This window comes from Alexandromys fortis, unplaced genomic scaffold, assembly GCF_014885135.2.
Source record: "Alexandromys fortis isolate MF-2015 unplaced genomic scaffold, M_Fortis_MF-2015_v1.1 scaffold_40, whole genome shotgun sequence".
Lineage (NCBI taxonomy): Eukaryota > Metazoa > Chordata > Mammalia > Rodentia > Cricetidae > Alexandromys > Alexandromys fortis.
Genome location: NW_026067966.1, coordinates 3,744,564 through 3,757,215, shown reverse-complemented (window position 1 = coordinate 3,757,215; position 12,652 = coordinate 3,744,564). Strand labels below are relative to the sequence as shown.

The following is a 12,652-nucleotide window of genomic DNA, read 5'->3' as shown; positions in this document are numbered from 1 at the left end:
TTCCAATTAGCTTTAAAGGAAACCTGATAGATTGTTCACTCCCAACTTCAAAATGACAGCATAGTCAAAATTCTGTTACTGCCCTGTTCTTATTATTCTTTAAGAAAGAAGAAAAAAAAACACTCACTAAAAATTAGATCTTCTGAGGAAATGTTGAGTGTTCCAACTGAAACTCTGCGGCTGTGCTTGCCACTCCCAAGAGTTTTAATGATGGGTGCTACCACAATTAGATTGTTATAGATTTGTCTCTGTAAGGAACATTCCATTTAATTGACTGTAGTGAGCCAATTAGTTGGAAAATGTTATATTATAAATTTGTCTTAGATACCAAGTAAAATTTTATTTCTAACAGAATATGGAGATAGTTAAGCACCATGTGCTACATGATATAGAATATTTATGCTAAAACTTTATTAAGCCTTCTCATGCTCAAGAAAAATTAAATGGAAGCTGAAATAAAATAATTTTGTATTTCTTAAGTCTGGCATTTTATTTTGGTGAGTAATATCATGGTGAAAAAGACACACCGCTCAACATTATGAACAGTAAAATGAATAAATATGGAAATTCCAAAATTAGATTTGCAGAACTGGTCATGCTAGCAGATACACATTAATTGTATGTGTTTCAAAGGGTTAGATTATATGAAGTCCATGTCCAAAGTCAAAATGAGTAACCTGTTCCTGCTTACAGCTTCTGCTTACAGGAAAAAGGAAGGATGGCTTCATCACTGTCCACTCCAGTATCTCAAAGACTTTCTGGAAACTCCCACTCATTAGCTCTTCTAAGAGAATTTATTAAGTATTAAGAACTGGTGTTTTGTTATGATGGCTCACATCTGTAGGTGATATTTATGATCACCATTGTTGTTTGGAAAACACATCTTCTGTAACACATCTGCTGAAGAACATCAGGAGGTTGGGATAGATAGTCAGTCCAGAGCACTAAGCAGAGTGACAGTGTTAATGCTCAGGCAAGCATCAGTCAAGGCAGTGATAACAGTCGTGTTAAACACTGCATACACATACAAGAAACAAATTTTAATTTTGTATTAGCCTTGCTAATTGATGCCTCTAGGGAAGGCATTGATGTTACATTAATAGGTAAAGTTGCATTTGACTGTTTACACAAACACAGTTTCAGGGAAATTCTGCAGTTTGACATTTGTAAGCAGACATCACAAGTTTAACAGTCAGTGCCAACAGCCTTGAAAACATTTACAGAAACAATTGGCATATGGCTCTGAAAACTATGGGAGTTATATTTTACATCATTATTTAAGAAAGTTCTAATGTCTGCATTTCTGACTGGTTTCTACCTTAAGTCGATACTAATTTAAAATCTACTTGCAAAGTATTCTGTAATGAAATACTTTAAAGAAACATGAAAGTGTTGCGAAAGGAAGGTGGTGGTTATTTCTGAAAAAAAAAATACCGAAAATATAATTTAAGGGAAGAGTCAAGGCAGCAGTTGTGGAGCACATGAGTAGCATCTATGGAAGGCAACTGAGAATGGAGGTCCAATCACACATCTCCCCGGGGTCTGGTTTCCAGGAAATCACCCCATGCTTGACTGGGATGTTATTCCTTCAGGTACTTCACAATGTAAATGGGCTTCCTTCTACTTCTTTGATTATTTTATCTGTATTTTACTCAATCCTAGGAACTGATCATGCAAACAGTTGGTGCTTATTACATATACCATTGCATGCTCTTAGTTCTTTGATTACAGTTGGCCACTCCCCTTTCCTTCAGGTTTCCATTTTCTTTTTCTTTGCTGAAAAATGCTCTCTAGGTGAAAGTAAAATTCTGAGTTTTTGCATATCTGATAATCCCATTATTCCCTTGACATTTCAGTGTTAATATTTTTCTCCTGGCACTATTAATGCAAAGGAGACTATTCTCCATAGAACAAACTGATCTTTTGAAGATAATGTTTGACCTTTCTTCCTTTTGAGTTTTGATATCTTTAATATAATCTGAGTGTCTACATGCATCTATGTGTGGATTTGAGTGCTTTTGGTATGTTTTCAAGAGCTGGTGTGCTTTTTGTAAATTGCCTTCATACAATTCAACTGAACGTTACGGGATTGTCCTGTAAATATTCACAGCAGCCCTCTACCTTGTTTTTGAAGCAAGACCTCTCACTTAAGAGATGGAACTCACCAATTATGGCAGCTCTTTGAGCCCCCGGGATCCTCTTATCTCTACCTACCCAGTGGTGATATTAAAACTGGTACCAACCACTCTCAGTATCTTCCATGGATACTAAGGATCAAAGGAATTTTCTCATGCTTGATTGCCTTGTCCCTGCACCTAAATTATTTTCCAATTCCCTACACTTGCATTTTCGTGTCTGCTTTGAACTAGTTTTCCCAGAACTCCCATGACTTCTCTAAGACTGAAACTATGCCCTTGTAGCATGGGGAGTTCACAGTTGCATTTATGCCTCAAACCTAGCACCTTTCTCATTCTGACTTTCCATACAAAAGACAAAAACATATTTACTAAGCATATTATAAATAACATAAATATAAAACCACAATATATAGAATGCACTTTAGCAAAATAATAATACTAAAATTATTCTAAATCAATTATGCAACTTTTAAAATGAATATGTTCAATAGAAGTATTTTGTCTCTTTCATATTGGAATATGTCATGTAATTATTAGTTAGTTAAGAGTTTAATTGTTTGAGAGAAGGTTCATGGTAAAGAGCTTTACTTACTCTTGTAAGAGACACAAGTTCAGGTCCCAGTACCACAATGGGTATCTCACACCAGCTATAGCTATAACTTCAAGGGATCTGGTGTTTTCTGCTGGCCTCTTTGGACAATCGACTCACATGTACATGTATACATACATACACACATGTATATATGTACATACACATCAACCTTTTTAAAAAGGAGTTCAAATGTTATCTGAAAAAGTTAGGCATTTTCCTAAGTGGCCTCTATGTGGACATATATGTACTAATTTGGTTGTACTTTATTTAAAATCACTTATGAACAATTATGTCCCCTTACCTACATAAAATAATTATTCTCACTTGATTTTTACAATAAAAAAACAAATTTCCTGGTGTGTGTGTACACGTGTGCACACATGAGTGTGTGTATGTGCATGTGTGTGTTCTAACTTATCCAAATAGAGTCACAATTTATGTAGTTTCAATATCTTGTCATTTTATATAAAAATGCAAACTAGTTAGTTCATGTAACCACTGATCCTCAGTAGGACACTGACATCAGGCTGTGTTTATAAACTACAAACATTGCTTCTTTAGCACTCTAGCCTGACACCAATCAGTATTTACTCCTAGACCTTCATGATACATAAGTCAAAATTTTTGTGTGCTGAGAAACAGTGCATCAGATTCTATCCATTTAGGGAGACTGGAAAACAACAGACTAGAAAACAGGGCTATGTAACATGCCATCTTATTTTACTTAATACTTTAATGATTTCAGTGCTCCTACGTACTCTCAAAAATAAATATTTTTAAAATTTATCCAATACATTTTTAACTAAATATTTTATTAAATAAGGTTTTTCCCTAATCATCTACAAGGAAAATAATTTCTAATAAGAAATGAAAGCTAAACAAATGAAGAGTTTATATACCCAGACATTCAAAAATTATCTAGAAAATAAAAGATTTTTTTCCTTCACGTTGCTCTGTTCTTAGAAATATCACAAAAAATAGCAAAAAAGTGCATTTAAGATTATATCATACAACCTCCTCAATATTTCCTATCTGTAAATAGTGGAGATTCTATATAGATGTTATTTTCTTCAAAGGGACATGAAATTCTGAAACTTTGTGATTTTTATGTTATAGATTTTGATATTTTTACTTTGGCTATAAGGATTCGTTTTCTATTTATAATGACTCTGCCCTTTAGCGTTTAGAGCAGAAGTCCAATAGGTAGTTCATGCTTATCAAACGCTCACTCAGCACCTACTGCCCTGGGTACTGCGATCAGTGCGCGTTCAAGTTCACCAGTAAATACCAAGATTGCCTTTATGGGCCTTGTATCCCTATAAGAACCTGAGGCAGAACGCAAACAGTGTATACTTAGTAAGTGCTGTCTATCACAAATAAACCAGTGTAAAAACAAGTAATGGGGAGAAAGTTGGTACTAGAATAACAGAGGCATGCAGTGAAAGATGGTATCTAGAAAAAACATGCAAAGAATACCAGGAGGAAAAAAAAAGCCCTCAAGCAGATGCCCCAAGGCCAAGTTCCCAGTGTGGCAGCATCATGACAAGAGGGAGCAGCAAGACCAGAACACATGCACTGAACTTGATTACATCAAAAGATGGGCAAATGACAGACCGATAACTGGCAACTTGGGCTGAGGTTATCGGTTAAACACAGTAATGCTAGCCACCTAAAATTAGGCCCAGAGTATATTCTGTGGTTATGAAAATGTTTGCTTATACGGTATGACTTGGTTATAATAGTTACACTAGATTATTTGTGTAATATCTTAATATTTTAAGGCCAAAGATTTTGGCATGATTCTTGTTATAGAAACTAATCAATAAATATTGGTTGATTAGCAAGTATCAGGAAGTCAATATAGATTAGAATTCAAAGGACAATTAAAAAGATGGGTAATGTTTGTTGTGGCATGATTACACTTATATTCTATTTTTTATTTTAAGTTTCAATATGCTTTGTAGCCTCCTCATGACTAAATTGAAAGAGGCACCAAAAATGTTTAAACTATGTTTTTTCTTTATTGAGAGAAATCTCTTCTTCAGAATCCTTAGATTTTTAATGAGCTGATTTTCTAATACAAAGGAGTCCTAGTTAATAGTTTCACTGTCCAAAAATGCTCTGAAAACATCAAAATACCAATATAAAATCAAACATCTCTCATGACTGTGTTTAGTCTCGCATTTCATTTAAAGGTGTGAAAAGTACATGTATGATAAAGAGAACAGGCTGTCTTAAGAGATTAGTTTCCGTATAAGGGTGATGCTAAATGCATCCTACGTTGTCCCCAAATCATATAATTAGAGCAAAAAGAATTGTCACACCAATTTACTCATAGCATAATTACAAGAACACTTGATTATCTCCCTTAATGTAATTTTCCTCACTTAATTGTATGTTCTCCAGTGAATGTGACCTACGGAATCCACACTTTAATAGGGGACTGGTAGCTAACATGCCGCACCCCAACAGAGCCTGCCCTTTCTGGAGAAAGGATTTAATTGTATAACAAAGATGAGCCTTTGGAGAAAATGCTTAAGACTTTTCGTCTCTCAATAGAAGGGAACGACCCACGGCAGGCTTGTCTTGATTCTGGGTATTGATCTGGCATGCCGGCTGTCCTGTTTATCAGCTGGGTCAGCACACTCAGGCGTCTTCCTAGTCTGTGTTTCCGAGGGTGTTTAAGGTTCTTTCTTGTTTGTGTGTTCTATTCTAGCGGAGGAGGATAGTCCTGACTTGCTACTTAGAGTGTTACACATCAGAACCTTTGCTTATGACTGACATGACTGGTGGTTTCTCCACCTGAACTGGGAAAAAAAAATAAGATAACAAACTAATCAATTCCTTTTTTATTGGGCTTGATACTAAGTATTTTCTTAGATTGGGGAATTTTGTTATTTTAAGAATTGTTTTCAATTTCTATATTGAATTAGGACTGTGAACGGAACCAAGTAATTAAATTGTGGAGCACAGAATATTTCACCATTGTGTCATATGAAGACGGTAAAAATAATTCATAAAGAAATAAAATCCATGCAATTCCAAGATTATAACCTTGCTGTCTCAAAAGAGTGTTTCAGAGATCAATAGCTGCACATTCAACATATATTGATATCTTACTTGTGAAAACGAAACAAAACTCTATTTTATTAAGATTGCAGGTGACAGGGCCAGGGTCGAGGCTTGGTAGGTAAAGGTGCTGGATACCAAGCCTGAGGATCTGAGTTCAATCCCTGGGTCCAACATTGAAAAGAGAGCCGCTGGTCTCCTGTAAGCTGAACTCTGACACCTACGTCACCTGCACCATGAAACATATTAGACTCTGAACCCCCCCACACACAAAATAAATAAATCAATAAATACAAAAGAAATTTTAATTGGAATCACAAATAGAAAAATACAGCTTAATAAACAAGTTCTTAGAAAATTTAATTGTCAAAGAATGAATATAGCAAATGCAAAATATAAAAATAAATCAGAAGCATAACTTAGATAAAATATAAATAGTATTTATAAATGCTATGAATTTCATTTAAATATGAAGTTTTATTTTCTAATCTGATTTTTATTAATAGAGGTGGATTTTAGAAATATTTTTTGGCCGATGTCACATGCTCATCAACATGAGCCTCACAAATATAAACATTATGATGGAACAAACCTAGTTCATGAATCATCCTGTGTGTACAGGGAAGTACTCTGAATTCATGCGACTCTACTTATACACATTAGAAAGTGGATGTGTTGAAGGTGACCCCTGCAGCGTTACTACTGTGAATACTGTATTAAGCAATAATAATTGGCCACTTAAGAAGCGACTTTTGCCAGGAAGAGTAACACCTTGGGTCACCTTGCAATAAATAAACTGGGTCTAACAGAGTCTGTGTGGTCTGCTCTTCATGTCTGTTAGCAATGGTCAAAATGCAAAGCTACTAAGAGTGCACCAATTTTGCTAGACAGTCTTATTTCTACAGGAAGTATAAAAACATGTATTACTTAAGTTATTTATGTTTGAGTCCTTAAATGACTAACTTGAAATTATTAAAATAAGTTACACATTTCACACATTTTTCATAGTGATCTCACTGTGCTTATAGAATTATATTAGGGAAATAAAAATAACCATATCTTTTTCCAAGCTGGAAAGAAAGAGATTTGTCTACTTTTATGGAATTCTACATTTTCCTGCTAACTTTGCTGCTACCATGGTCATCCAAGATCTCAAGTCCCTCTGTCATCTGGGGACTGCAACAGAAATCTGTGCTCTCCCCATTGTGTTGCCCATTCCCTGCCTTCCCCCTTCATTACTCTGAGAATATAAACGGACTGGCATCCTCCCTTGATAAAAAGACAACAGACTAATGAATTTAAGTGCCTGCATCATTAAAATTGTCATCCCTGGTATACTATTTCAAGTGTAGTACCAAGGGTGGCTAGCTTTTACTCTTCAGGGGGTACAAAGATCTTCAGTTTCTTATGTAAATTTATGCAAAAACTGCTCCAACAAAATCACATGCTCTTTATTTCGAGCCTCAAAAGGAATGCTTCATTTCCTGATTTGGTAATAAAAAGAGCTGGAGCAGAAGGGAAGTGAGCTGAGTTACAGGTTAACAAATAGAATATTTATTCGTTCTTGGATAAAGAGAGTTTGGAAAGAAAACATAGTGGGACTTCTCAGCTGCATTATCAAATCTTCACATAACTATTTTATCTATAAATCCGCTGAAAACATAAAGTTTCAGGGTAGCAACCACATTGCTTGGGAGGTTTGTTCTTTAGCGTCCACAAGATGACCCCCACTTCTACTCCGTGTGGTCTAAACCATGTTTCATTCCTTTCCAATTGTATATTCAGTTCTTTTCCTTTCCACACTCTATATCCTGGCAGTTCTAGCAGGGAATGGTTGAATGATCAATAATTAATGAATGACTAATCATATTTACTGAATCCCTTTTAAAAGAAAAATTTCCACATCTTTTCAAAGTATGTTTAGGTTTCTTTGGTCAGCTCATATTAACACAGGACTAATAGCACTATGGAATTGAATGTTTCAAAAAGATCAGCTAAAACACTTGGATCAAATGGGTCAAAGCATTTAAGCATGTTGCTAACTGATATTTCAAAACATCTGAATGTTCTCAAATCTGAAGTTGGATAACCCATCATCGGGTAATGTTTATGGAAATAGGAGGGACAGCACAGGCTCCACTCAAATGTAAATCTATGCAACAGCAGTTTTTTATTTAAAAATAACTTTTAGAAGAAAACATGTTCACAGAGAGTTAAAAATATTTCTCAGTTGTAAACATCTTGGGAAAATACATTCTGTGTATGTATATGTCTGTTTGTAAAACATATGAATTACGCAGTCGCTGGTCACAGCAACTACAAAAGGTGTGGGGCTGTGATTGCTGTATGATGGACTTGGAGAGATGTTCGCATATTTGAGTTAAATCTTCCATTTCCAAGTTTAATTGGAAAAGGCATAAAAACACTTTGAAAAAAGTCTCAACTCTTCTGGAGTTCCGATCCTCCGTTGCCCCGTCTCTTCAATGTGCACAAATTAAACAATAGTATTCATCACAAAGTTAAGAATAAGGACATCTCGTCTGATTTTCATATTAATTCCCTACTCTATACTTGATTTTGTATTGACTTTGAACTCTTTTCAGCTGAGACTGTAGTCCTAGTAATTGGTGGCCAGACATGCAAATTAGGAGCAGCCTCCATATTCTCATATTTAGAATATAGATATTACCTAATAGTTCAAAGACTCATTAACTTGATCGTTCTGAATGATACATATATTTGTATTCCTAAAATATTGATTACTTTTTCTTAAGTGCTGTCATAGTACCTAGAAGCCATGAGTGCTTCCAAATCTATTTCTAGTGTTAATCAGATGGGACGGGGGAATGCTCAGTCAAGAGCAAATAACTTTTTCCCTTCAGGAGCCAGAGACATCTTAATAATCTAGTCAATCCAACGACTGACTAGATTCTGAAGCTTTTCAGTCTGCTGCTGGAAAGGCAGCATTGTAGGCAGGGCTGTGCGAGCAGTTTCCCTTCTGATTTCTCCCACCTTTTCAGTTGGTCCTTTCTGATCCTAGGTAGATTCCTTGTGTGCGTATACCGAATCACATTCTTTGCTCTATAGAAGGCCACTCTTAGGTACTCCCAACTTCAGCTCCACACTGAGAAGTATGCTATTAGGGGAGGCTGCCCAGAGCCAAAATAACCACACAGAAACTCTATTAATTAAATCACTGCTTGACCAAATCACTTAAGCATATTTCTAGTTTGCTCTTAGGTCCTAAACTAACCCATCTCCATTAATCTGTGCATCTCTATGAGGTCGTGGCCTACCGACAAAATTTTGGCAGGCTCCAGCAGAGGCATCTGTATGTCTGTCTATCTATCTATCTATCTATCTATCTATCTATCTATCTATCTATCTATCTATCATCTATCTATTCCAGCCTGGCTATATTCTATTAAGCCGTTGGCCTAAAGCAGCTTCTTTATTAACCAATAAAAGCAACAGATATACAGAAAGAAGGACGTCCCACACCAGTCTGCTGTGTCCTGCCTTTTACTCTCTCCCCAGAAGTTGTCCCAGCACTGTCACATCATCGTTTCCTCTCTCGTAAAGATTATTGTCCCACGCTGTCTAATGCAGACTTCTAAATCATTTACATATTTTTCTTTAAATGATTAGTTTTGTGTAAAAAGGTGTGCCTGGTTGGTAATGCTTTGTGACTTGCTTTTGAGTAATAGATCTTATCATAAGTTGGGTAATTGAAATGATTTTAGCATATTAAAAAAGTACAGGTAATCCTTCCTCTTAATAAAGATAAAGATTAATGCTGGATACTATGTATAATAATAGATAATTCCAGGAAAATCTAGAATTCCTGAACAGTGTTGCCTACACAGAGATACTTGACAAAACCACAACAAACAAACAAATAAATAAAATCTAGTCATTTTTGATGTCTGAGAGTTTATAGACCAATACTTAGTAGTAGATTCAACAACAAAAATGAAATCTTTCCACTAATTTATTTTGTAATGCAGAACTAAGAAATTCAACAGAGCTTTTGAGGTATAGAACACCAAGCTTTAGTTTATGCTATATATATTTTTGCTTTATTACTTCTTATACTAGAAATCTTACTTCTCTACTTGGACAACATAGACTGTCCCAATGTGTGGTGCTTTGAATGAGAATGGCCCCTATAAGCTCAAGTATTTGAATGTTTGATCATTCCATCTGCTCAGTTTCTGGAATGGTTTAGGAAGGATTAAGAGGTTTGAACTTTTTGGAGGAGATGTGACACTTGTAGTAGTCTCGAGCTTTCCAAAGCTCATTACTAGTCTACTCTTGCTCTTTCCTCTGCCTGCAACTTGAGAATCAGGTGTGAGCTTTCAGCTCCAGTGCCAGTGGGCTTGCAGCCATGTTCTCCACCATGATGATCATAAACTAATAGTCTGAAACTATGAGCAAGCCCCTAATTAAATACTTTCTTGTATAAGTAGTCTTGGTCATGGTGTCTCCCCAGAATAATAGAAAAATAACTAAGACACTATGTAAATGCACCATAAAAGATTGCTGAAACACAACATTTCGCATCAGAAGGCAATACCATGGGGCAACATGGCAAGGACTTAGTCCACAGATGTCTGCTATAATGCCAGTAATGATGCTAAAGATGAAATGAACTCAGCTGAGAGTTAAAACATTGCTCTTTGGTGCTATACAAAGAGATTTATTACCAAAGGCAAAAATGCATATTTTGATATTCCATGCTAGGAGTTTCTATTTCTATCTGAATGAGATTATGACTTCAAAATACCCACAAGTTTTATGAAAACCTTTTCTTTCCTTCACCTTCAGAAATCCCCTAATTCTACAGTACATTTTCTGTGTTTCGTCCCCAAATCCTATCAGAACACTGTCTCCATTTTATTTAATACTCATAACATAAAAGTACTATAGGTAAAACATGGAAAACTTTTGTTTGTAAGGAAAGATTAATGTTCTAAGTGGTATTATATTGATATAAATGTTTACCTTTGTACAAATCCACAGAATAGAGAGCAGTATGATGGAATCATAATGATACTATAAACTTTGATGACTGGTGTGCCAATGTAGGTTCACCAATTACAAGGGTAGCACTCTGATGGGAGGTGCTTATACTGGGAGTCTTTAGATTGTTAAAGAGGCTGGGAATCCACAGGAGATCTTCCATTTATCTTTTTGTGAACTGAAAACTATTCTTTTTCTATAAAACTTTTTCAACTGAAAATAGATTCTTCTCTCATACAATACATCCCAATCAGAGATTCTACTCCCTCTACTTTTTCTGGATGCCCTCTTACTCCCCCAGATCCACTCCTCATCCGGTTCCTCTTCAGAAAAGAGCAGGTCTCCAAAAGGACAAAAAAGCATACAATAAGGTTGGCAAAAAGCCCTCATATCAAGACTGGACAAGGTAACACAATAGGAGGAAAAGAGCCTCAAGAAGAGGCAAAAGAGTCAAAGATAATCCCGCTCCCATTGTTAGGAGTCTCACAAGAAGCTAACAGCCATAGCATATGTGCAAAGGATCTGTGCAGACCCACACAGCCCAGTGCTTGCCATTGTAACTTCTGTGAGTCCACGTGAGCCCGCCTTAGTTGATTTGGTCAGCCACGTGCTCCTGGTGTCCTCCATCTCCTCTGACTCCAGTCTTTTCTCTCCCTCATCCATTCCCTTATCATTTAGGGAAGGGAACTGTTAGAGACCTCCAATTTAGACTCTCTATGCATAATGTCTGAGTGTAAAGCTCTTTACCCACTCATATCACTGCTATAGGATGTATCTCTATTAATGACTGGCTATGGGTATTGCAGAAAATCATCAGGAATCTAATTTGTTAGTTTGTTTGCCTGTCATATCTGGCTCTATCCTAGGTCTCCAATTCCTGATCCACCAGGAAGTATAACACACAGGCTGCCTCTCCAGTGACGGGTCTTAAGTTAATCCACAGCGGTTGGCCATGCCCACTTGTTCTGCATCATCATTAACCCAGCACATCCTACAGGCAGGACATACTGTAGCTGGAGGCTTTTGTAGCTGGGTTACTTTCCAGGTTTCTCTTTCCATAGCCTAAAGAGTACCTTCTTGTGAAAACTATTATAAAAATGCAAGTTCTTAAAAAAATGATCAATAGCAATGTCTGGTATAATTGTGACAGAATTTGTTCACAGTCAGAAGAAGAAAAGTTGGAAAGTTTGCTTTGATTGCCCAGGCAGAGATTTGAGTTATTCACTTATTCTTCCATTTGTTCAAATATTTTGCTAGTATGTAAACCTCAAACAGTATACATGGTCTAACGCAGTTCTGTCTAAAATCACATTTTACAAAGATAGAAACGTCTTTAATTTGAAAATTCTAATGTGATACTCACCAACTTCAGGAAGAAATGTTAATTATGGCTAATTAAAATTAAACTAAAAAATCCATTCCTTGGTTGCTATGGTTACTTTTTTAAAAAAATTACTCACATGATACATTTTTGACAAAGTAGAACTAGTAGTTAAAGGCAGACTTGCACACCAAAAAGAAAATTAATTTGCTTTCTAATGTTTGTGCCTCTGTTTTCTGAGAGCAAGCGGAGGAATATAATATATAACCCAAAGGACTTTCAGGAGATGTGTTGGAACAAAGCTGTAGACATATATAATAGCTACAAAGCAAGAAGACAAGAAATGAACATTCCAGGCAGCCAAGGGATTAAGCAGAAATGTGTCTGTGAATAAGTATGTGTGTGTGTATGAGAGAGAGAAACAGACACACACACACAGAGAGAGAGAGAGAGAGAGAGAGAGAGAGAGAGAGAGAGAGAGAGAGAGAGAGAGAGAGAGAGAGAGAGAGA

General features: G+C 36.1%; 1 protein-coding gene across 1 annotated transcript in view; it reads left to right on the top strand.

Annotated features, from left to right (window-relative positions):
• Spag16 (sperm associated antigen 16) overlaps positions 1-12,652 on the top strand; it is an 896,526-nt gene that overhangs the window by 650,470 nt on the left and 233,404 nt on the right. The window lies entirely within an intron of this gene.